This window comes from Macrobrachium rosenbergii, chromosome 28, assembly GCF_040412425.1.
Source record: "Macrobrachium rosenbergii isolate ZJJX-2024 chromosome 28, ASM4041242v1, whole genome shotgun sequence".
Classification (NCBI taxonomy): domain Eukaryota; kingdom Metazoa; phylum Arthropoda; class Malacostraca; order Decapoda; family Palaemonidae; genus Macrobrachium; species Macrobrachium rosenbergii.
The window spans coordinates 21,117,501-21,140,878 of NC_089768.1; the positions used below are offsets into that span (position 1 = coordinate 21,117,501).

At 35.6% G+C, this 23,378-nt stretch overlaps 1 protein-coding gene and 1 long non-coding RNA gene across 2 annotated transcripts in view; one reads left to right on the plus strand and one right to left on the minus strand.

The window, feature by feature from the left end:
- The window catches only part of LOC136854118 (uncharacterized), a 409,448-nt gene extending 403,091 nt beyond the window's left edge, over positions 1-6,357 (minus strand). The window contains exon 1 of the long non-coding RNA XR_010857632.1: positions 6,196-6,357. This is a non-coding gene — a long non-coding RNA (uncharacterized lncRNA). The remainder of the gene's footprint in view (positions 1-6,195) is intronic.
- A 19-nt stretch (positions 6,358-6,376) lies between these two features.
- LOC136854117 (armadillo repeat-containing protein 8-like) overlaps positions 6,377-23,378 on the plus strand; it is a 294,260-nt gene continuing 277,258 nt past the window's right edge. The window contains exon 1 of the mRNA XM_067130307.1: positions 6,377-6,576. The gene's annotated coding sequence lies outside the window, so the exon portion shown is untranslated. The remainder of the gene's footprint in view (positions 6,577-23,378) is intronic.

Below are 23,378 nucleotides of genomic sequence, written 5' to 3' on the forward strand. Positions count from 1 at the left end.
CGTAACCCAAGCTAGAACCACGAAGAACCCGACCCTTCAGGTAGACCCGTTCGTGAATCTTCTTGGAGTTCAGCGTTCACGAGGATAGAATATAATCGAATATAGAATTTAAGCCAGTGGCCATGCGTTGGGACCCTATGAGGTCATTCAGAGCTGAGACGGAAATTGACAATAAAAAGGTTTTAAAGGTGTAACAATTGTTAGGAGAGGGAGGAAAGTATGATGGGAGCAAGAGAATGCAAACGGAGGTACAGTAAAAGGAATGAAAGGGGTTGCAGCTAGGGACCGAAGGGACGCTGCAAAAAACCTTAGGTATTGCCTACAGGGCACCGCATGAGGTGCACTGACGGCACTATCCTCCTACGGGGGTGCTCACTAGGAAAGTCACATATTGAATGCTTTAATATCACAACAATGCCTTGGCTATGAAGTAAAGCATAGGGATCCAAAAAATATAAAATGTAACGCGTAATCGCTATAAAACTTTCGAAAATCTCTCTCGTTCTCTGTCTGCCTTGGGAATATGTCTGTGGAAGACCACTGCAACAGGGAATCTTCGTTCTCAGAAAGGAAAGAGAATCGAAAGTCGATAATTCCCTGACGGAATGCATTAACCTATCTCTCTCTCTTAACCCTTTTTATATTTATTTTTCTCCTGATAGGGAGGAATGGTACTTTAAGGGCAATATCACCTGGCAAAATTAATTTCCCTAATACGATTTTAACTCGCGCTGGGTAAGAGAGGCGGTCTGTTGGATGCTCGCACCATGGATCAGAACTACTCACATAACACTAAAAATAAAGAAAAGGTTTTATCATTTTTCGTCCGTTGCGTCTTAAAATCATCCATAACCTTGACTGGTTTTAAATGGGTTATCGACGAAGTACCTCCTCAATGGAAATGTTTCCAGAGATTTACCGAAGTTAATGATTTTCAGGTTTTCGATACTGAATTGCTTCTCGTTTCTAGTCGATTCAGACTCGAAGAGTTTCATAGGAGTTATGGCCTTATGAACTCTAAACTTTGTAACAGTTATCCTTATTTTGTCTAACGCTTTGTAGAGTTAATAAAATAAATAAATTTTATGTATATACTCCTCTCATCCATACAGTATATTAAGGCTCGTTAAACCACCGATTACATTAGACATGATTTCAATCCAGGTATTATATCCTAGGATGCCCCTTCCAACGTAAAATGAATAAAGTACTATTTCATTTTACAACAGAACCGATGAGGTGGTAAGAGTAGTGAGTGTGTGTGTGTGTGTGTGTGTGTGTGTGTGTGTGTGTGTGTGTGTGTGTATATATATATATATATATATATATATATATATATATATATATATATATATATATATATATATATATATATACACACACACACACACACACACAGACATGTATGTTATTGCGAGGTTGGATGAATATGATATTAATAAAGTCAAGGTGAATGAGATCAAAATTCATGTCTATATATATATATATAAATATATATATATATATATATATATATATATATATATATATATATATGTATATATACAAATGCCGTTTAGTATCACATTTAATCAACCTCGAAATAACATAACCCGCAGGGTAATTTATAATGGTAAGGAAGCGACGACTTATCATTAATAAATTCCCTTTCTGGGTAGGTTATTCCGGGGTTGGATGAATTTGATACTACGTGGCAAATGTAACTTAATGCTTATGAATATTAATAATGTCAAGGTGTATGTGATAAAAATTCATGTCTACATATGTATATAAAGACATGAATTTGTATCTCGTTCACTCTTGACATTATGTGATAAAAATTCATGTCTGTGTATATATATATATATATATATATATATATATATATATATATATATATATATATATATATATATATATATATATATATATATATATATATATATATATATATATATATATATATATATATATATATATATATATATATATATATATATATATATATACAGACATGAATTTTTAACACATACACCTTGATTAATAATATTCACAAGTTACATATGCCATTTAGTATCAAATTCATCCAACCTCGGGATAACATACCCAGGAGGGGAATTTATTAATGAGAACTCGTCGCTTCCCTACCATTATAAATTCCCCTGCGGGTTATGTTATTTCGAGGTTGATTGAATGTGATACTAAACGGCATTGTAGCAATGCTCGAATATATACGCACGCACACACACACGTATATGTTATATATATATATATATATATATATATATATATATATATATATATATATATATATACATATATTTGCATACACACTCACACACATATATATACACATACTGTATGCTGTGGTTTTATATATATACATAAATATATTTATATACAGTAGGTATATACTATATATACATGTATACATACATGTGAGTATATATACATACATACAGTCCTTGGCACAGTCTCACTATTATTTTCGACAAATGCTAAAACACACATGACATCTAGAACTTTCTGGCAACCTCATTATGTTCTGAGTACCTCCTCTGATCCTCAATTATGTAAAATAAGAATTTCTTTCTTATTAACGAAATGCTTTACCTGTATTCAATGTCCATTAAAAATCTTGTTTTTTCAATCTAAAGGTGCTTTTATTCTTATTCAAACGCTTTTGCAAGACAGAGGTTCACCTGTTTCAGTACAGCAAAACCTGCAGTAAACAACATCTAATGATAAATAAATTATTATGAAGCCAGATACTGATTCAAAACCCATGGCACTTTTTACAAAAAAATGAGTGAAATGAAGGGATAAGACTTAGATATTTACTCCTATTAATATAAATATAAATATATGAACATCTGATGGAAAAGTTCTCAATTATATCCTGTCATTAATAGTATTATGTCCAAATAGTATTTTGTTCAAACCGTAACCCTCTGCAACGTCTATCACAAAGGGGGAAAGAATGAGACTATTTCCAAAATATTTCACCGGCTGGTTTCCACCTAATTCTACTCAGTTTCTTTAAATAATGAGGAGTGAAGTTTTATTGATTCATATGAGTCTCCTCTAACCATTAATCAGTATAAACAAACGTCAAGACAGAAATCAGAAAAAAAAAGAACAGATGGTAATTTTTTTTTTACAAACTAATGGTCCAACCAAAGAGTACTGTACAGTAGATTGTTTCATTCCATCTGTCCACTCACAACGTACGTTTTAGGTAGATGTGGCAATACGCATAGCTAGCTCTTAATTGGCTGAAATCAATGATTCCGATATCGCTGGCTTACTTTGATAAAAATGCAAACTTTTTATTCTGCAACACATCTGAATACTTATATATACAAAGAACCCTCACACTTTGCCATATAGGTCCTCAACATGTCGATTTATATCGATGATATAACAATACTAGCACAAGACAGATCATCATGTATCAAATAGCCTACTTAGATCAAACACAAACGAACGACGGGCTTTTAATAATTATGTTTAATCTCATTTCAGGTAAAGACATCTGGTTATGCGAGTGAGAATAAAAGACATTTCAATAATATTTTGCTTGTAAATTACATGTGCGGGGTGATATTCGAAATAGCATGAAATATTGTTGTCTATGAAGCTGTCTGGGGAGAGTTAAAGGAGAAACCACCTCAACACTGGTTGGAAGGCGGGAAACTTTAGTTTGTGCATAGCAATGCTATTGCGGTTTTCTTTTGGAAATGTTTGCATATTTAAATATTTTTTTCTTGAACATTCAAATCATTGTAACAGCCCAGTGATTGGGAAAGTTCAGGAGTATTTTATCAAGCAACTTACAGAGCAAAAGTTTGAAATTTCACTGAGTTACCGATATCCTTCGTTGGTTGATGACCTATGTACAGCGTAAAAGTCTAAAATAGACTTATTTTTTTAATGTACGGCATTGGAATGATACTTAGAATGAATAAATAAAGGTTACAATAAGAAAGTAGTTTTGACTGATATGAAATGAAAGTGCGCTTAAAATAAGGCCAGTAAAATCAAATATCTGACGAATAAGCCTATCGTAGGCTTAACAATGCTTCGTATTCTAGAACTCAATATCATAAAAGGTTATTTTTCCAGTTTACGGACGCGGATATAACTTTGTGTCATAAAAAGTTGCTTTCATATTCATGCGATGAAACAGTACATAGAATAAGTTTGAATGATAAGGAAATCTTGTGACCTGAATGGTTAGTGGGCATAGGTCTACGCGTAATTTGAGCTATACCAGTGAGATTTGAAAGCCCATCGTTCGTTTGTGTTTGATCTGAGCAGACTGTTTCATACAAGCTCGTCTTTCTTGTGCTTGTAGTGTTATATTATCGATACCAACCGGCTTGTTTATGATTTGTATAAAAAGGTATGACGGTTCTTTGTATATATAAACATTCAAATATGTTACTGAAGAAATAGTTTAATAGTCATCTTAATAAACAAATGATATCGGAAACGTTGATTTCAGCCAATCACGTGCTGCACATGGGCATCATGTGCCACATCATCCGAGAGGGGAAGATGAAATGAAACCGACTATGGAGGCGAATAATGGCTACAGATGACAATATGTTAACCGCAGGTAGCGAGGAGTGGTAGAAACAAGAGTTCGAGAGTGTAAGTGGAACGCATAGACGGGCAACAATATCTGGAAATGTTGATTTGATTTATGGAAATTTGGCTATGCAGCCAAGCACAGGGCACTTGAAAGCCATTCAACACTAAGACTGAATAAAAGCGGGTAGGGATGGTTGAACAACAAGATGGAAGAATGGCAAGTGGGCACGGAAGTTATGTCAAAGGCTAAAAAGTGGATGCAGCTAAGGGCCTAAGGGACACTGCAGACAACCTGTAGTAATGGCTCATGTGCAATACATGAGGTGCAGTGACGGCACTACTGACAGCACTACCTCCCTATGGCCCTAAGGAAAACTGGGGGTGTAATCTGCTCGAATAGGTAACATGGCGTGAGGTCTCCCTTATCGCTTGAATAACCTCTGGCAGCCGTGTTGACACCTGGTCCAGCTCATACTACTACGCACATTCTCATTTTTCACTCGTTTAATTATCATAAGCATGTTTTTTTTATCAGGCAAACTGATCATTACTCTACCATAAGTAAGCAAAGTTTTGGAAACGCTCTTAGCAAAATAAGATTTTTCCCGCCAATATCAGCGTCTTGCAAACAAACCGTTGGCAGGAAAGGCTAGCAGACATTACTTTCTAGTCTATGGTTTCGGAACTTTGAGAGAATTTCTGAACATAGATTACCAGTTGAAAGTAATTCTGACTTATTCGGGATAATAACATTGTTATAGGAGGGGCAAAACAAAAAAAAATACCTGACAAATCAATAAGCATAGGCCTAGCGTTTGCTTACCCAAGATTCTTTTCCTTGTAACCATTCTTAAAGGCTATTTTTCCCTTGGTATGATGGTTCGATCATTTTTAGACAGAGAAACTATTTTTATACATCAAAGATTAAGTTTCACTTAGAATAAAGGTTAAACCAAGTAGTTTGCGGGCACAGGTGTAGCCTGGGCTACCGAACTTAATTCTTGCCATAACCGATCTACGAAGCATACCGTTTGATGAACTTGAAAATTAAGCCAGGATCCGTTACGTATATAAAGAGCACGGTTATTTTTACTTTCACTCGAATAACATAAGTTGTTTTCTTCGGTTTGTTTTAGGCGTCCTGAAATACTCTCACCAAATGTGACCTTTCGGAATTTCGTTGAGAAACTGCCATTGATGAAATGCATTTTGTTAAAGAACTCTGACGCTGCCTTTACATGTCTAAAACTGAAAAACTGATGACACAGACAGTATCCTACAGGCCTACCCACTAAACAGAACGGTTAATGACTGACAAAATACAGCAGGTGTCCTTAGGCATCAATGCAAACATGTTTAGTGGTTACTGACACAGCTATAGACCTATAGATCTACGTAGTACTAATAACGTGCAAGATCATTTTCACTTCATGTTATATGGCATATATAATGATGCTCTGATTTTAGACCTGAAGTCGCCACTGCACTGACATGCCACAACAATATCCTGTAAATATAGGCTCAGACATGTTAACAGGGAGAGTTCATCTACTGATAACAAGAAATTTCCGTGACTAGCACAAAATAATGGGTAAATGAAATTTAATATGTTTTGCTTACCTGTGGAATGTGGTTCAGTTTACTCTTGAAGCATTCCACTGCCCATGTCGGCAGTTATAAGCTGCCCAGCATACCGCTATGAGGTTAATAAACGAAAAAAAATCGCAGGAAACACTAAGCACTTAAACAACTCCCGCGGTTGTCGGGTGAATGAAGCTGCTCGCAAGTTCCCACGGACGCCACCAGGGGCAGAGCGGCGCTGCTTCACGGCCGTACTCAAGTAGCCAGTAGGTTAGTGTCCGTGGAAATTAACTTTGTGTTTAGTGTGTTCTGTGATGTTTTTCGTCCGCTATCTTCACCGTAGTGCATTGTGCAGCTTATAACTGAAGAAATAGGCACCAGAATTCTCGAAGAGCAAATGGAACAACATTTCACAGGCAGGTAAAGCAACCTGAACATGATTTGGTGTTAGGCTAGGCAAGTAAATGTTAGCATTCGATGCGCTTGTCAGTTAACAGGTCAAAAAATTTCGGTATGTTATTATGCCACGTCGGTGCAGTGGCAATTCAATGTTTGAAATCAGAACATCTTAAATATGTTACATAATATGAGGTAAAAAAAAATTCTTGCTTGTTATTGCTGTGCCTAGCAGCAATTAAGCTTTATAGGCAGGCCTATGGTTTACTGGTTGTTTCAACAAGTCTCGCCTATGAAGCATGCTACTGTGCTGCTTAAGAACACCAGTTGCATTTTGGCAATCATTATGAATTCTTTGCGGTAGGTACGTTTATAGGATACTATCAGTACCACCAATTTTTCAGTTTTAGACACGTAAAGGCAACGTGGTTTCTAAACGAAATTCCTAAACGACACACTACAGATAAGAGTATTTCAGGGCGACGTAAACAAACCGTAGAAAACAATTTATGTTATTCAATTCCAAGTAAAAATAGCTGTATATTCTATTCAGTTCCAAGTAAATATAGCAGTACATTATATTCGGTTCATTCATCAAACTATATATCTCATCGATTGGTAATAGGAAGAATGTGAAGTATGGTAGCCTAGGCTACACCTATGCCCTCAGCTGCTAATTTGGTAAAATACTATATGATTTAAACCTTACTCAATGTGCAACTTAATCTCGGATACATGAAATTAATTTTTCCGTAAAATTCATCGAATTAACATGGCACGGAAAAAATGTCCTCTATAAATGGTAAAAAAAAAAAATCTTGGCCAAGAAAACGCTAGACCTATGCATGCTGATTTGTCAGTTATTTTTATTGTTCTGTCCTTCTTACAGGAAAACATTTACTCCGAATAAGTCTTTTGGTGAGCCATATTTAAAAATTCTCTCTAAGTATCGTTACAAAGCGTTAGAATATAAAACAATGATTTTGCTAACTTTTTCAGCCGTCGGTTGCTTTACAAGACACTGATATTGGCAGGAATAAAATTATATTTTACTAAAACTTGTTTTCAAAACGAAACTTTTTTTGCAGTTTCTTAAACGAATCTGATACCACATTCAGTGAGATGCATTAGGGCACCAGTTGTGTTTATGTGGGCATGTGTGTGTGTATGTGTTAATAGAAAATATTTAAAGCACATATATATATATATATATATATATATATATATATATATATATATATATATATATATATACTTGAAAATGTGGATAAACTATAAGTATTGTTCATCCCGGCTTACTACCTAAGTGGATTTTATATACATATATATATACATTGTATGTCATATACATATATATAGCCTATATATATATGATATATAATGTATATATATATATATATATATATATATATATATATATATATATATATATATATATATATATATATAATATATATATATATATATATATATATATATATATATATATATATATATATTATAAAATCAGTGAAAAAACGGGACTTTGAACACATACTTTCGTAGTTTGTTTCTACATTTTCAAGTTCACGACTGAATACAAAAGAAGTTGACAGGACCTTATGTACAAAAACAGAGGGGGGCACAGGGTTACAGTTTGTTAATCTGGCCACCATGTTCTTTAAACAAAATGACAGGGACAAAGGATCAAGGGATTATCCAGGTTGGAGATTAACATTCCTGGTGGAAGTAGCATCAATAAACACAGTTTCTAGCAGATTCCTTTTCCGATGGTCATTGACCTTGTAGATTATCATTGACTTATCCCAGTTCATCGCATGGCCTGTTTTAAGCAAATGGTCTGCAATGTCATTACTTGATAAGCCTCTTGAAATGGCATATTTGTGTTGGGGCTTTTTGGCTTAAGACAGGCCATGTGATGAACCAGGAGCCAACAATAATCTACAAAGTCAACAATCATCGGAAAAGGAATCTGCTAGAAACTGTGTTTATTTAAGCTACTTCCACCAGGAATGTTAATCTCCACCCTGGATTACCCGTTGATCGTTTGTCCCTGTCATTTTTGTTTAAAGAACATGCTGCAGATTAACAAACTGTAACCCCACGACCACCCTCCCTTCTATTTTTGTATATAAGGCTCTGTCAACTTCTTATGTATTCAGTGTGAACTTGAAAATGCAGAATAAACTATGAAAGTACTTGTTCAAAGTCCCAGTTTTCATTCACCTTCTGACATGGATTTTATAATATTCTCAAGCACACGTCTCTTCGTGCTGCCAAAGTTCTTTTATTTACCTTGGCATTTCAGCAGAGCTTTCTACCATACTCTAAAGGTAAATGTAACCAGTGGTAGTACATCTTTGCCATATTGATACCTGTAAGTAGGCTTACAAAAATTTGTATCCCAGGGGTGCGTCTTGCCATCCTCTTAACAGTGGAAGGGAGAAGAAGGGTCTCCTGGGTTGCATAGTGATGGTTTCAGTCGGAGGATGGCGAGAGCCTCCTTATATTGGAGGTGGTGATGGTCGCTGTCGCCGTCTTAATATTTTTGCTCTCCTTATGATCTGCTGGCATTGGGGGCCACTGCCATGTATCCTCATGTAGTATAGTATACACCCCTTCATGTAGGTGAACAGCAATCCTTTGGGAGAGTCGAGTTGTAGTCATACCCATGTACGAATGGCAGCATCCATTTGCAGGGAACAATATATAGTAAACCACTCCTCTCCTCTTTATGGGATCATCGCTAGCAACGGGGCTGTTCCTCATGAGGTACTGGACAATCTTCTAATCATTGTAGTAGATCGTTAGGGCTGACTTCTTTTTTTTTTTCAACGGTGTGTTTTAAATGTGCACCAATGACATTCTTCAGGGCTGCCTCGTCTTTCTTGTACTTGGTGTTCATGTAGCCCTGTAGAACAGCCTAATGGTACTCTCACTCTCGTGGGGTGCATAGTTCTCCTGACGATGCCAGCTGCCAACGGAATTTCTCATCACCCTGGCAACCCAATGGTAAGAATATCCGTTATCTACCAGGGTTTGAGCAACATGTTTGAGGTCATCGAAAGTGGTATTCCAAGAACAGTGTGAGAGGGCACAACAAACGTAGGTGGTCATGATAGAAAATTTAGATTTTTCTGAGCATTCACTATTGCCGTTGAGGCAGAGCCTGATATTGGTGGGCTTACAATGAACTTTGGACAGCTGCTGTATGTTTTACCTGCTGCTACAAAGAATCTCATTTGAGAGATTGAGAAACTACAATGTGAACTAAACTGCATCCAGGCGGCCATACTGTTCAATGAAGTTTGCTTGCAAGAGGGTCTTCTTCTTCCGATATGTATATATATGTATATATATATATATATTATATATATATATATATATATTATATATATATATATATAGTATATATATATATATATATATATATATATAATTATATATATTATATATAATTATATATATGTATATATATATATATATATATATATATATATATATATATATATATATATATTATATATTATATATATATATATATATATATATATATATATATATATATATATATATATATATATATATTACATTCTGGGGTCTGTTGGAAGAATGTAAGGGTTTTTTTATGGACTGCCTTTGAGGGCCAACAGAAAGCACCCAGAATATAATAAAATGGATGGGAACTAGGTGTGACTTACCTTAATTATCAGCAATTAAGTTAGGGATTGGAAGGTCACCATGGGAAATGAGTCACTAGTTACGTTAAGGTGAATTTATTTACTAATGAAGCAATCATGAAATCTTAATGATGATCCAGCAGGTAATCAGATAAAATGAAACACTGACCATGATCCAGCACTGATTGAATGAGTTACAATCAGATAAAATGAAATGGCAGTGTCTAAACACTTCCTGGAAGAGAAGCCCAGGTTTGACCATGAATAGTGTGTCTTGGAAAATCTAATTCAAGTGGTTAATGCTGATTGAATGAGGGGGCTTTGTTTAGAAGAATGAAAAAGTTGGAAATTCGGAAAATAATAGAGAGAAATTCACGGATAGAAACAGTAACTGGCGTGGGACTTAATGCTCCAGACATACCTGATACCTTTAGGTGCTTGAGCTCTGAGCATGTGCAGGTCTCAGCCTCCAGAGTCAGTTAGTCTACGCCAGTGGAAGGAAGACGTAGGGATGCCACTCGACACGTTGGTGGCTGGGTACAGAATCAGGTGGTGTTCCAAATCCCAGGGCATTGGCCATCTGCAAGAAGTCACACAGCCAGCAAAAGGTTGTAGGGAAAAATAGGTCTTACAGTTAAGGACTTGAAAGTTAGGATCATAGCCTGCCTACAACCTGGATTCATCCCTGTTCACTAACAGCTACTTGACCCCACAAATCACTTGATGGGGGAGGGGGCCCGGGCGAAGGAGTGATAATGTTCTACCCCAGATCAGGTGACCTTGGGGGCTTAGACTTTTAGTCCTAAACAAGTTCAAATCTGGGCAATTTCTTCCTTCCTGCCGCCAAACTAAGCCTAGAATTTAACTGAGAAGCGAATTTGTTTGTTAATTTCGATCCCCATATCTAGCAGGCTAAAAGGGACAAATGAAAATATGTGAGAGCTCCCCACTTTAAAAAGGCATTCACTCCCTTTCGGGCGTGAAGGTCTTGGCTAAGTAAGTTATTCATCCTGACTAGTCAGCTAGCGTCCCTACATGAATTGTGCTTTTGCACTGCAGTAGCTTAATGGACTTACCTAACTGCTAAGATGGGTACTCGTGTTGCTAACTTACTTACTACAGCAGAGCCTAACCTATACAATGGTGCCTACAGACTTCTACTGGCTGTCTCTGGTTGACAGGGGAACTCTACTCCTAGGCAATAGTGCATGATAAATGTGGCTTGTGACATAGCCTACTATCCTTTGGCTCTGGTACTAACTAAATGACACTGACCTAACTAAATGCAATTAATTATGGGTTATGCAATGTTTTACGAATAATACATGTAATAAATTTGAACATGAGCAACCTGAATGGTTAATTATGGTAAGTGACCATGGGGTGTACCAGCTTGAGTATTGGATAGTCTTTTTGGTTAGGTTATGAACAGGGTTAGTATTACAAAATGTCTAGGGTGTGAGATGTTAGCCTGCTTGGGCAGAGATCACTCAGGTTACCTTCTCTGGGTAGGTTGGAAGAATGTAAGGGTTTTTTATGGACTGCCTTTGACTGCCAACTGAAAGCACCCAGAATGTAATAAAATGGATGGGAACTAAGTGTGACTTACCTTAGTTATCAGCAGTTAAGTTAGGGATTGGAAGGTCGCCATGGGAAATGAGTCACTAGTTACGTTAAGGTGAATTTATTTACTAATGAAGCAATCGTGAAATTAATCTGAAAACTGATGATCCAGCAGGCAATCAAATAAAATGTGAAACACTATTTGACCGTGAATAGTGTGTCTTGGAAATAGTAAGTGGTTAATGCTGATTGAATGAGTTACAAGGGTCTGGCGCTTTTGCACAATGGGAAGGGAACTGGGTAGTACCCCCGGGGCTGCGTATCAAACTCTCTGGCTTATCAGAAATGGCAGTACTTCTAAGTTTAATTGATTCACAAGGCTGGGTCGACCGCATGGGATGCAGAGTAACAGGATTCCTGGAAGAGAAGCCCAGGTTAGCATTCCAAATCAAGGAGTTTCTCTCGTATGAAACTTTAAGTCTGCCCCATGGAGGAATTGATAAATTAAATTTAATTAGCCCTTGGTTAACACTATGGTGGGAATAATGTAATTCTGATCACTGAATTGGCTTAAATTGGAGCTTAGGACAAGTCATGGGGCAAATCATGGTCTGCTTTGTTGGTAGGTTTTGCTTTGACAAAGGGGGCTTTTGTTTAGGAGAATGAAAAAGTTGGAAATTGGGAAAATAATAGAGAGAAATTCACGGATAGAAACAATAACTGGCATGGGACTTAATGCTCCGGACGTACCTGATACCTTTAGGTGCTTGAGCTCTGAGCATGTGCAGGTCTCGGCCTCCAGAGTCGGTTAGTCTACGCCAGTGGAAGGAAGACGTAGGGATGCCACTCGACACGTTGGTGGCTGGGTACAGAATCCGGTGGTGTTCAGGACTCAGGCGTTCCCTTGTTGTTTTGCTCCAAATCCCAGGGCATTGGTCATCTGCAAGAAGTCACACAGCCAGCAAAAGGTTGTAGGGAAAAATAGGTCTTACAGTTAAGGACTTGAGAGTTAGGATCATAACCTACCTACAACCTGGATTCGTCCCTGTTCACTAATGGCTACCTGACCCCACAAATCACATGAGGGGGGGCGGGGTGAAGGCGTGATATTGTTCTACCCCAGATCGGGTGACCTGGGAGCTTCAGACTTTTAGTCCTACATGAGTTCAAATCTGAACAATTTCTTCCTTCCTGCCGCCAAACTAAGCCTAGAATTTAACTGAGAAGCGAATTTGTTTGTTAATTTCGATCCCCGTATCTAGCAGGCTAAAAGGGACGAATGAAAATATATGAGAATATATATATATATATATATATATATATATATATATATATATATATATATATATATATATATATATATATATTATACATATAGGTCTATAATATATATATATACTGTATATATATATATAATATATATATATATATATATATATATATATATATATATATATTTATATTTTATATATATACATATAGGTCTATAATATGTATGTATATATATATATATATATATATATATATATATATATATATATATATATATATATATATATATATATAGGAAGACGTCCATATTTGTATATATATATTATCAAAGCTGAATAAGTAAAATATAAATATAAAATCAGACTCATATTACAATCAAAATATAAAAAATGTGAAAGACAAAATTAAGAAGACCGTTACCGTTTGTACGTATAAAATCAGTGACATAAACAAAGAATTCAGGCCGGGGTCGTCAGTCAGAGTTGTTGAGGTGGTACTAGTAGTTTAATAAAAGAGATTCAAGATCTATAATCAATTTCTGAACACGCCAAAAGATGTAAAACAGAAATTGATTATAAAATTTTAAAATACAAAGTTTTCTTCGCTTCCTATCTTTGAATCTCTTTTTATTAAACTACTAGTACCAAGATTGAACAACCAAACTACCTCAACAACTCTGTACCTGACGTGAGTTTACTCCTTGGCCTGGAATTCTTTGTTTATGTCACAATACTCCGTACAAAACGGTAACGGTCTTCTTAATTTTGTCTTTCTTTTGTATAACTTTTTTTATATTTTGATTGTAATTTTAAGTATGAGTCTGATTTTATATTTATATTTTACTTATTCCAGCTTTGATAATGAGACAGATGTCTTGAAAACGTAAGCACAAATAAAGTTATGCCGTTATTATGGACGTCTTCCTCTGCCCTTGGTCCTGTTTGCCCTGATAGCAGCCACCTGTATACCCTCTCAGCTATATATATATATATATATATATATATATATATATATATATATATATATATATATATATATATATGTATGTATGTGTGTGTGTATACACATAGTCATTTCAGTGAACGGCACTATAAAATTTTCAGTTTATTACTAATTTACTAAGACCAATGTATCACAAGTTCATCGTTGTATTTTTAAGACTGAAAAATGTGTACATTGAGTATATAAATATTTCACTTAAACGCACGAAGTAAGACACTAATTATAACAAAATAATAACTCATTTGAAGTAATAAGACACCATGGCACCTAACCCACACGTTAATTGAAATACAGCTTCTGAAACGAGGGAAAAGGAAAGGATAACACAAATTGGACCAACAAGCAATGAATAGTTGAATAGAAGACGCTTTGGTGTTTAACGATGGAACTTTGTATGTTATAAATTATTTTAAAGTAATTAGTTCTTTTTTTTTTGTGTTTGCTTAGTATTCGAAAATCTTTTTCTACTTATCTTTCGCACATTTTCGAATGATTTCTAATGTTCTATTGTTCTGGTTTGGACAATGTGCTCCCGGTTCTATGGGCGTCTATATACTCTTACCAATCTTTTGGTAATCTTCATCCAACGTAAGTCGCCTTTTTACGTCTGGAGCCTGTATATTTATAAACGACTTTGGCTGTAAACAGCTGCCTGAATGTCTATATTTGAATAAGGACCCGATGGTGCAGGGACTTTTCAGAATCAGCTTCACGTTTACGACAGGCAGCTCTTTCTGAAGAAGTCCTAATCATTTTTCCCCTTAGAGTCTCATTTTATGAAAAAAGGAAACGTTGCAAACATATTCCTTTTTGGCACAGTATGGATTGCAGTAGGTTTTGTCATTTTTTTTATTTAATGTTTTATCTTAGGTTATAAAAACTGCTTTCGAGGAAATCAGTTGTTTTTAAAATAGTTAACTAAGGTTGCCCATGAGACTTAGTGAAGATATTTACAAAGAATACTCCTCCTTGACTCAGAAGTTACAGGACGTGTGTTGCAGTGACTGTTGTCTTGTGTTTCCTCGAAGCCACCCCTTCTCAGGGGAAGTGGTGTGTAGGCAAGAAGAATTCTTATACAAATGGGGAGGACTTCAAATGTTGATTCAAATTGCGTCATGACAAAATACTAGACATAAAGAGGATAGGAAAAATGAACGACGGTATTTACTAACACATTCAGGGGTGATTTTATTCCATAAATTTCACTCTATTGCTGAGGCTTAATCTCCTGGCCGTATGATGAAACATTACAGCCTGTGTTCCTGGCAGATAAAGCGCGCAGGAAGATAAAACAGACTCATTTGTTATGATGTTCGCGGACTGTGAAATGAATTCAAACCAGTTCAAATACGGTCAAAATATACAGATACTGAGCTCAACACTGAAAGCGTGAATTCCGTACATGATTTTTTTTTTTATGGTAAATTGCCTACTGCTATGCTGATATAGGAATTAGTAGTCTTTGGTACTTACTGTAGGATTGCTAACTTTTGTCCATACCACTAAAACAGAAACCAAAATAGAAAAAAAGCGTATGTAATCTTTTGTTCATAAAGTGGGAACGATTAACGATGTAATGGTGCTAATCGGGCGAATTCCATTCCTATAGTTGCTCGCTGTTTAGTCGGATTTCACTCGACGCAGTTATTTCATATCCCAGTGATGAAACGGGACTTGTTTGGCTGGAGTGAGCTACGGTTTCACCAAATGTTTTATCAAAGCAATTCATTTGAAGCCCAATTAATGACAAAGTTCATGGAAGATGAATGGGAAAGATCAGCATTTGCAATCGTATGATCTCGTTACTGAATATCAGATTTGACTGCAACATGTAGTCATATTAATCACTCCACTGCAAGCCATTCTCATGCAGAAACAATGAATGTGTTTGTGTTGTTTCCAATGGAGTGCGTGTATTTGTGTGTGTGTGTTTGTATGTGTTAGTCATTAGTTGTTGTGTCTGGAATGGGATTTGATTCAGTAGTTTTTTTTAATGGCGGGGTATTTATATGAGACAGGTACTGATATATCTATAAAAATAAATATCTTAGGTTACATGTCGGAACATAATGTTATATGAAAGCAGATCGTCCGCTAAAGCTGTCCACTAAAGCCAAGCATCTTTCATGTAATCACATCTGAAGGGATAATCTTTGAATAACTGATTCATTAATTTGAAAGCAGTTAAAGTCCACTTATGACCACAGACTTCATACACCTCAAAGTTCCATTAATTTAGATAAAAACAAAGGCATAGTGCTGGATTCGAAAACTTGTTTTCAACGGAGCTTTGTTTATACGAGATTGTTTGATGCCCCGATTAAGAATTTAAAATAAGTCGTCCGGGAAAGAATAAGTTCATCTGCAGTTTCAAAATGAAAGGGAATGATTGTGCTTCACGTTTCATTTTCTTTTCAAGTATTCAGCACCATTACCCCACTCGGAAAATTGCCCAGCTTGGATACTCGTCAAACTATTTCCTCTTCTGAAGATGAAAGTTTTCACCCTAATTTTATCATGCATGTATTTGTATTACGAGGTGAGTATATATTTCTCTGTAAACTGAATTCTCTCATGCGTTTGCCTGTATCCTGCTTGTTCGGTGCTACTTAAACTTCTCTTCACTGTTAAACACGATTAGAGAAAGTCTGTGAACATTCTCACTAAATTCAAGTTGAAGAATACTTAATCGAGAAACTCCCTTTCGTAATTATGCTATTTGGTATATTCTTGATAATTACTTTTATCTGTATTATTTACTGACTACCAAGCATGTAATATTCACCAAAGTCAATAGAAACATACCGAGTCTCTCAATAAATGCTCAGACTTTGCTGTCCTCACCCGTAGATCCGAATCCGGGTCCACTTGACAGTAAAGCTAGCGTGCTACCGATTGCACTTAGTGGGAAATAGAAAGACAGAGAAATGGGAGAGGAGAGAGAGAGAGAGAAGGTCATTAGAAATAAATGGAAGACGAACCCCCTAAAATGATATTATCCGCGATCCATTTCTCCGCGCTTCAAGAAACCGGGCTGTTTTCTTCCTTCGTGCCCACTGAAAATAGGAGTATTTTGGTCGCTTCTCTTCCCGCTTGTTACGGCCTAAAAGTTGTTTTTCGTCGTAGCCCAGATTTCATTGTGATTTGCTGACCCCAAAAGCTGTTATTAAATTGACAGTCCGCATTGGTCCTCTCTTGATTAGATTTCTGTCTTGAATTGGCCCAAAACACTTTCAGATATATTAAGTGTCATCCTCAATCGTTATTACTTTTACATCTACTGACAGAGCAAGACTGAATTTTATGGCATCATATTTTTCTATAAGGCAAATAACTTACTTTAAGAATTTGGTAGACTTAAGAATTAGAGAAGTAGAAATGGATAAGAAAATGTAACGTCTACAAGACTTTATTGAAATTTAGTCTGCCAAGTCTTCCCGAGCACTGGGTAGTAAAACGTCCTTCTTTCTATAAATTCAATTGACGTAGGAGACTAAACAAATATGCTTTGTTATGCTTTGTAAAGGTTGATATGAGTGAACTCAAAAGATATGGCATCTGTGTATACACCATTGATACTTCTCTGCTTACGCAGTCTTAAAACGAAACTTGTAATTGACATGTAAGTGGTAATACCGGTGTGAGTAACCTGAAACTAGGGTTTGAAAAAAAAAAAAAAATTAAGGAACTAATATTTTTACCTTGTTACACTGATAAAAGAAAAAGTTGTTAACTGCCATATGTCTTCTCCTCCATCTCAAGCAAAATCAATCTTCAGTTACGTCAATAAAATCGGATAATGTTTTGAGCCCTCTTGCAGTCATTCAAAAGCAAATGATTCGTCCTTTTTCCATATAACTGAGATTGATTTTGCTAGAGATGGAAGAGGAGACATGACAGTTAACAACTTTTTCTTTTATCGATGTAATTTCTCAAACTAGTAAGGCAAGTTACATACGCCAATATTACCATTGATAAGTAAATTTCAAGTTTCCTTTTCGATGAATGTAAGCAGAGTTGTGTATGGCGTATATGTGGATGCCATATCTTCTGGGTTCATTCAAAACCAACTTTGCCAAGCATATTTGTTCAGTCTCCTGCATCAATTGAATTTATAAAAAGGAGAACGTTTTACTACCCAATGCTCGGGAGGACTTGTCAGAGTAAAATTCAATAAAGTCTTGGAGACACTACATTTTCTTTTCCATTTCTGCTCCTCTAATTTAATTCCTAGGTCTAGTGGCTGGTGAATTCAGCTGACTGCCGCAGCTGGAATAACTTCGGAAGTCCTCCCAAAGTCTGATGAGGACAATTATCGCCTTTCAAAGATCCATGGAAAGAAGGTAACTTTTAATGCCAGTGGCGTATTATATTTGATCAAACATTGAATTTGGAATTTTTTTAAGAGTCTTCCCTTTGCTCGTTTTTTAAAAGTAGTTTTATCTTTTAAATAACACCGTTTATATGCAGGAATAAGGGAACTTTTTTAATTGAGAAGCCTGATATGAAAAATATATTCTTTGCGACCTCAGATGTTGTGAAAGCAAATCGGTATTTACCTCGACAGTTGTGATACAAACGTTTGTTGACTTATAATTCATTCCATGAAAGAGCTTCACAAGAATGTTACCAGGTTGTAAATGAATTTTCATAATATAGTAATAATAATACCTAACTGACAACATAAAAACCGTTCATTCTAGGGAATTAAATATTCTTTATGTAGCGAAAGTATCCACTTTGATTCTTTTCCCACTTTAACTCGAATGTAAATTAACCATTTGTCATCACAAGAATCTTCCGTTACGCAAAATTTTCTTTTGGAAACCCAAAACCGCAAATGATGAATATTAATCGCCATATTCGTCTGACACATGGACACTTAATGACCAGCCCACATGAACCAGCTCCTGAATGCTCAGAATGCAAAGTGATAATAACAGTAAAACATAATTATGCGAATGTCCAAAATATAACCAACATCGGTTATCAACTTTTGGAAGTGGATCGATTGGCAAAATTTTATCAGTCTGCAACATTTTCAATTGCCTCAGTTTTAATATTCATGAGGAAATGTAAATGAATTGATAAAGTATAAAAAGTTATTTTTGAAAATACAAAAGCCCACCGGCAACTAAAAAAAAAAAAATCCGAATTTTTAAAAATGTTAAGTTATACTGATTTCTATCATTACTCAGTTTTATTTATTTATTTATTTTATTGTGCAGATGGAAACTTGGGTATATGTATTTAATGTATGCATGTGTTGGGTATATGTATTTAATGTATGCATGTGTTCTAGTGCGGAAGCATATGCCTTTTTGCTTATTAATTTTTTTAAATTTCACTATTCATTCATCATTTAGTCCCAGTGCTTAGCCTATGGCTTAGATCTGATACTCCATTACATTTTAATCCTTCAGGCCAGCCCTATGAGAGCTGTTAATCATCTCATTGGTCTGGTTAAACTGTTTTAATAATAATAACAATCGAGATCAAGGCTTTCATCTGAATTTTTATCAGTAATGTATTTGTTTCATGACTTGATGTTGCTTTCTCTTTCTTTAAACTTGATTTGCTCCTGTTTCCGTCCAAGCCCTGTTCATTCGGCCTCTTGATTAATTCTTTCTTCCATGCCAGACAAGATCATCCATCTCCTGTAGCTGTTGGGGCAATTGAGACTAAGGCGGATGAGAGAGTGAGGGAGAGAGAAAGAGAGAGAGAGAGAGAGAGAGAGAGAGGAAGGGCGGGAGAGAAATTGATCTGGATGCCAGAAAGAGATAGGACCGCAGCTCACTTGGTCACCACAATATAAAGAAACATAATTAATAAAAGTTTGTAGATAATGTCGCAGTAAGTTTCCTTTTTAGTGAGTTTTTTGTTGGAATTATCAGTAAGTGTTTTGGATGAAATTAGATGATGATGCTATAAGAACAGTGGCTTGTATACCTGACGAGGAGACGAATATGATGGTTAAGTGATTCATATGACGTTTGGCGTTAATTTTTTTCATGATATTCACTTATGTGCTAAAAGACCATTTACAACTTGAAGGTAACTGTTAAATCACATGTCTTCGAAATCGTGTTTAATTTTCTCCGTAACATATTCATATACCTAAGATCTGCTAGGGGACAGCTGCAAGCTGTCTTCAGTAAGATACCTAGCAGAGAGCAGAAAGTCTTTTACCAGCAAAGAACAACTTCCACACATCTCCACACTTTTTAACAAAAACAAATGAATACCACCTATCTCCGGACGGAATTATCACCATCTCCACCGCATTTTCTCCCGGAGTGAGATTAATTCTAACCACAGAGGGAAAAAATGAGACCTCTGACCCTAAATATGAAAAAGTGGGGAACTGTGGGAGAGGAAATCCGGGAGGATAAAAGCATTATCCAAAGAATTATATTGTTTATGGGGAAAAGGGGAGAGCTGTTATGAGAAGACGGGTGGAATGCTCTGGTTACAGTAGGGGGTGCACAGAGCGCGTTGTGTGGCATGAAGTGATAGTCGTTTAAAAGCTGTTCGTTGGTGGTAAGATAAAGATTCATATTCAGTGATGAATGTTTAAATTTAACGATAGAGAGATGTAGAGCTTCTCGTGAAAAGTTATTGAAACATGAAACTCGCACAACTATTCTGTCTTTGCTTGTTCGTTGTAATTGGACGCATAATAACCAAAATTTATTCTGTACATATTAAGTAGATTGACTTTGAAAATTGTTTTACAGATAATAATCATACCCGTTAAGAATTTCAATTAGGAATAGGGATACAGTAAAACACAGATATGAAGTTTATGAATGACTAAAAAGGGCACAATAAGAAATGCGAAAAATTCTCATTTAAAGTATCCTTTGTGGCGTAAGTCGGGGTTACGAAAGTCTGTGACATTGTTGCATTGCGGAATTTATATAACACATGAAACTGGGATGAAAGACCTTCACATATTTTAGAAAAAAAAAAAACTCTTGAGCTCTAAATCCCATCGGGGAAGCAAGAGAAAATAAAATTAGTAAAGAAAAATAAATGCTTGGACAGAAAAGCTGAGAAAAATAAGGAAAGTGCAAAAATAAAGAGAAATCGTGTCTCCCGAAGAAACACTTTCCTACTAGATATGAGCCATTTTCCATTTTACGTCTACACTTTTGCTCCAGCAGTAAAGGGTAAAATTAGGCGGTTATTCTGAAAAATTCGTTGAAGTCAAATGCCTTTTACTTTTTGATAATAGATCATGAAAAGTGTCAAGTATGAAAAATGAGTTCAGGGTCTATTTTAACTATATCTGTGCAGTTAAAAATTATATTGAGAACCGGTATCAGAAATGACGAAGCCCCAAGCGAAAAAAGCATTCTCTCCATTTTAAATCAAGACAAAAAAAACAGCATTCTGTTTCTTCTGCGTTTAGCGCAGTTTACACTGAGAAGCTTTCATGTATCCTCCGAATTTAAATATGCAAACTAGGCTGGTCCCAGATTCCTAGGATCCCCAAAGGGAGACAATGCGTCCTCCGAATTCAAACATGCAAACGAACAACGCGGACCCTAATTTTCTTAAATCTCTTTGGGATGACATTGTTTCTCATCATAAGGTTGATTGTCAGGTTGTTACGGCTGAAGAAACAACCTAACCCATCAAAATTATTTATTTTCAGTTCTTTGAGCTGTGAACTTCTTGTTACATTCTCATTCTAGAGCCTTGTTTTTCAATCAGTTTTTGGCATATATATATTACATATATATATATATTGCAGTGTGGTTCGTTGTAGATTTAGTGTAGGCCTGAGGAACCCGAAAGTTAATGATGGAAACAGCTGCCGGCTTTGGAATGAATAAACTGAGCAACATAGTAAAAGTTTTTGTTCGGCCCTTGAAGGCTTCTGCCTTTAGGTTGGGAGGAAAAGTTGCAGACGGCATGTTCCATTAGCATTTGACATATATATATATATATATATATATATATATATATATATATATATATATATATATATATATATATATATATATATATATTGTATTTGTATATAATATATAATTTTGTTCAACATCCAGTTGTATAAAAACTATCAAGGGACAAAATTCGTTCAACATCAGTTCAACTATACCTTGAGCAATAACTTACACCCAAACCGGGCAGCGGGACATTACAAACACTTGTCAATGCTCCGTCACCAACAGGATTCGAACCGTGCGTTGCCTGGTCTAGGAACAACGATAGACTGACTTTCTAAACCGATATATATATAGCGGTATATTATATAAAATTTATATATATATATATATACATACATATATATATATATATATATATATATATATATATATATATATATATATATATATATATATATATATATATATACATATATATATATATATATATATATATATATATATATATATATATGTGTGTGTGTGTGTGTGTGTGTGTATGTTTGGGTTTGTTTGTGTTCACGCGCTTGTTTTATATATTCACCATGGGACTTTTCCCGCTCATACATGCAAATATCTGCCAAATTCATCGGTTCCACTGTGAATTTAGTAAGTTACATATTTCCTTATTATCTCTGTGGTGTCGTTGAATGACCAGGAAAGTCACAATACTTAACATTGTTGCCGTATAGTTAATTATTACTGAATTTTATCAACAATAAATAAAGTGGAAATAACGTAAGACCTATGATTATTATATTGGAAGAACTCAAAGTTAGATCGATCCTGTTGAACTCACCTTCTTACACGACAGCATCAGATTTGCTCTAATTCTTTATGGATTAATTTTCAAATATGTTTCGGGGAAAGGAGAGCACAAGATCACAGAGTTCGAAAACTTTGATAGGAACAACTTAAAGGATCAAAAACGTTGTTGATACGAAACTCATATCGGTCTCATGCTCGCACGATTTTGTAAGCACTTTCGTATATTTGATGAGAATGGCATTTGAACTAATAATATAGTTGATTATAATTTAATGGTAATGAAGGAAGTGAGTTAAGGTTCAGTTACTGTGATAGAAAGAGGGTGTGCACTATCATCCAATTTATTTATGTTTGCGAATATCCTTAATTTCAATCTCCCAAAAGCCGGTAAAGAACAGACTAAATTAATATATAAACACTTCATTCCATGACTGTTATCCATCATCATCGCCGACAACTTCATGCAAGCCAAAGGGACTCTGTAAAATTCGGCCGCCCTTATATTGCGTGTGCTTTAACTTTCACTATTCTCCCCTCAGCTTCCCGTCTCATAGTTCTCTTCCAAGTAGATTTGAATCCTCCGGCTCGTCCATTGCTCACAGGA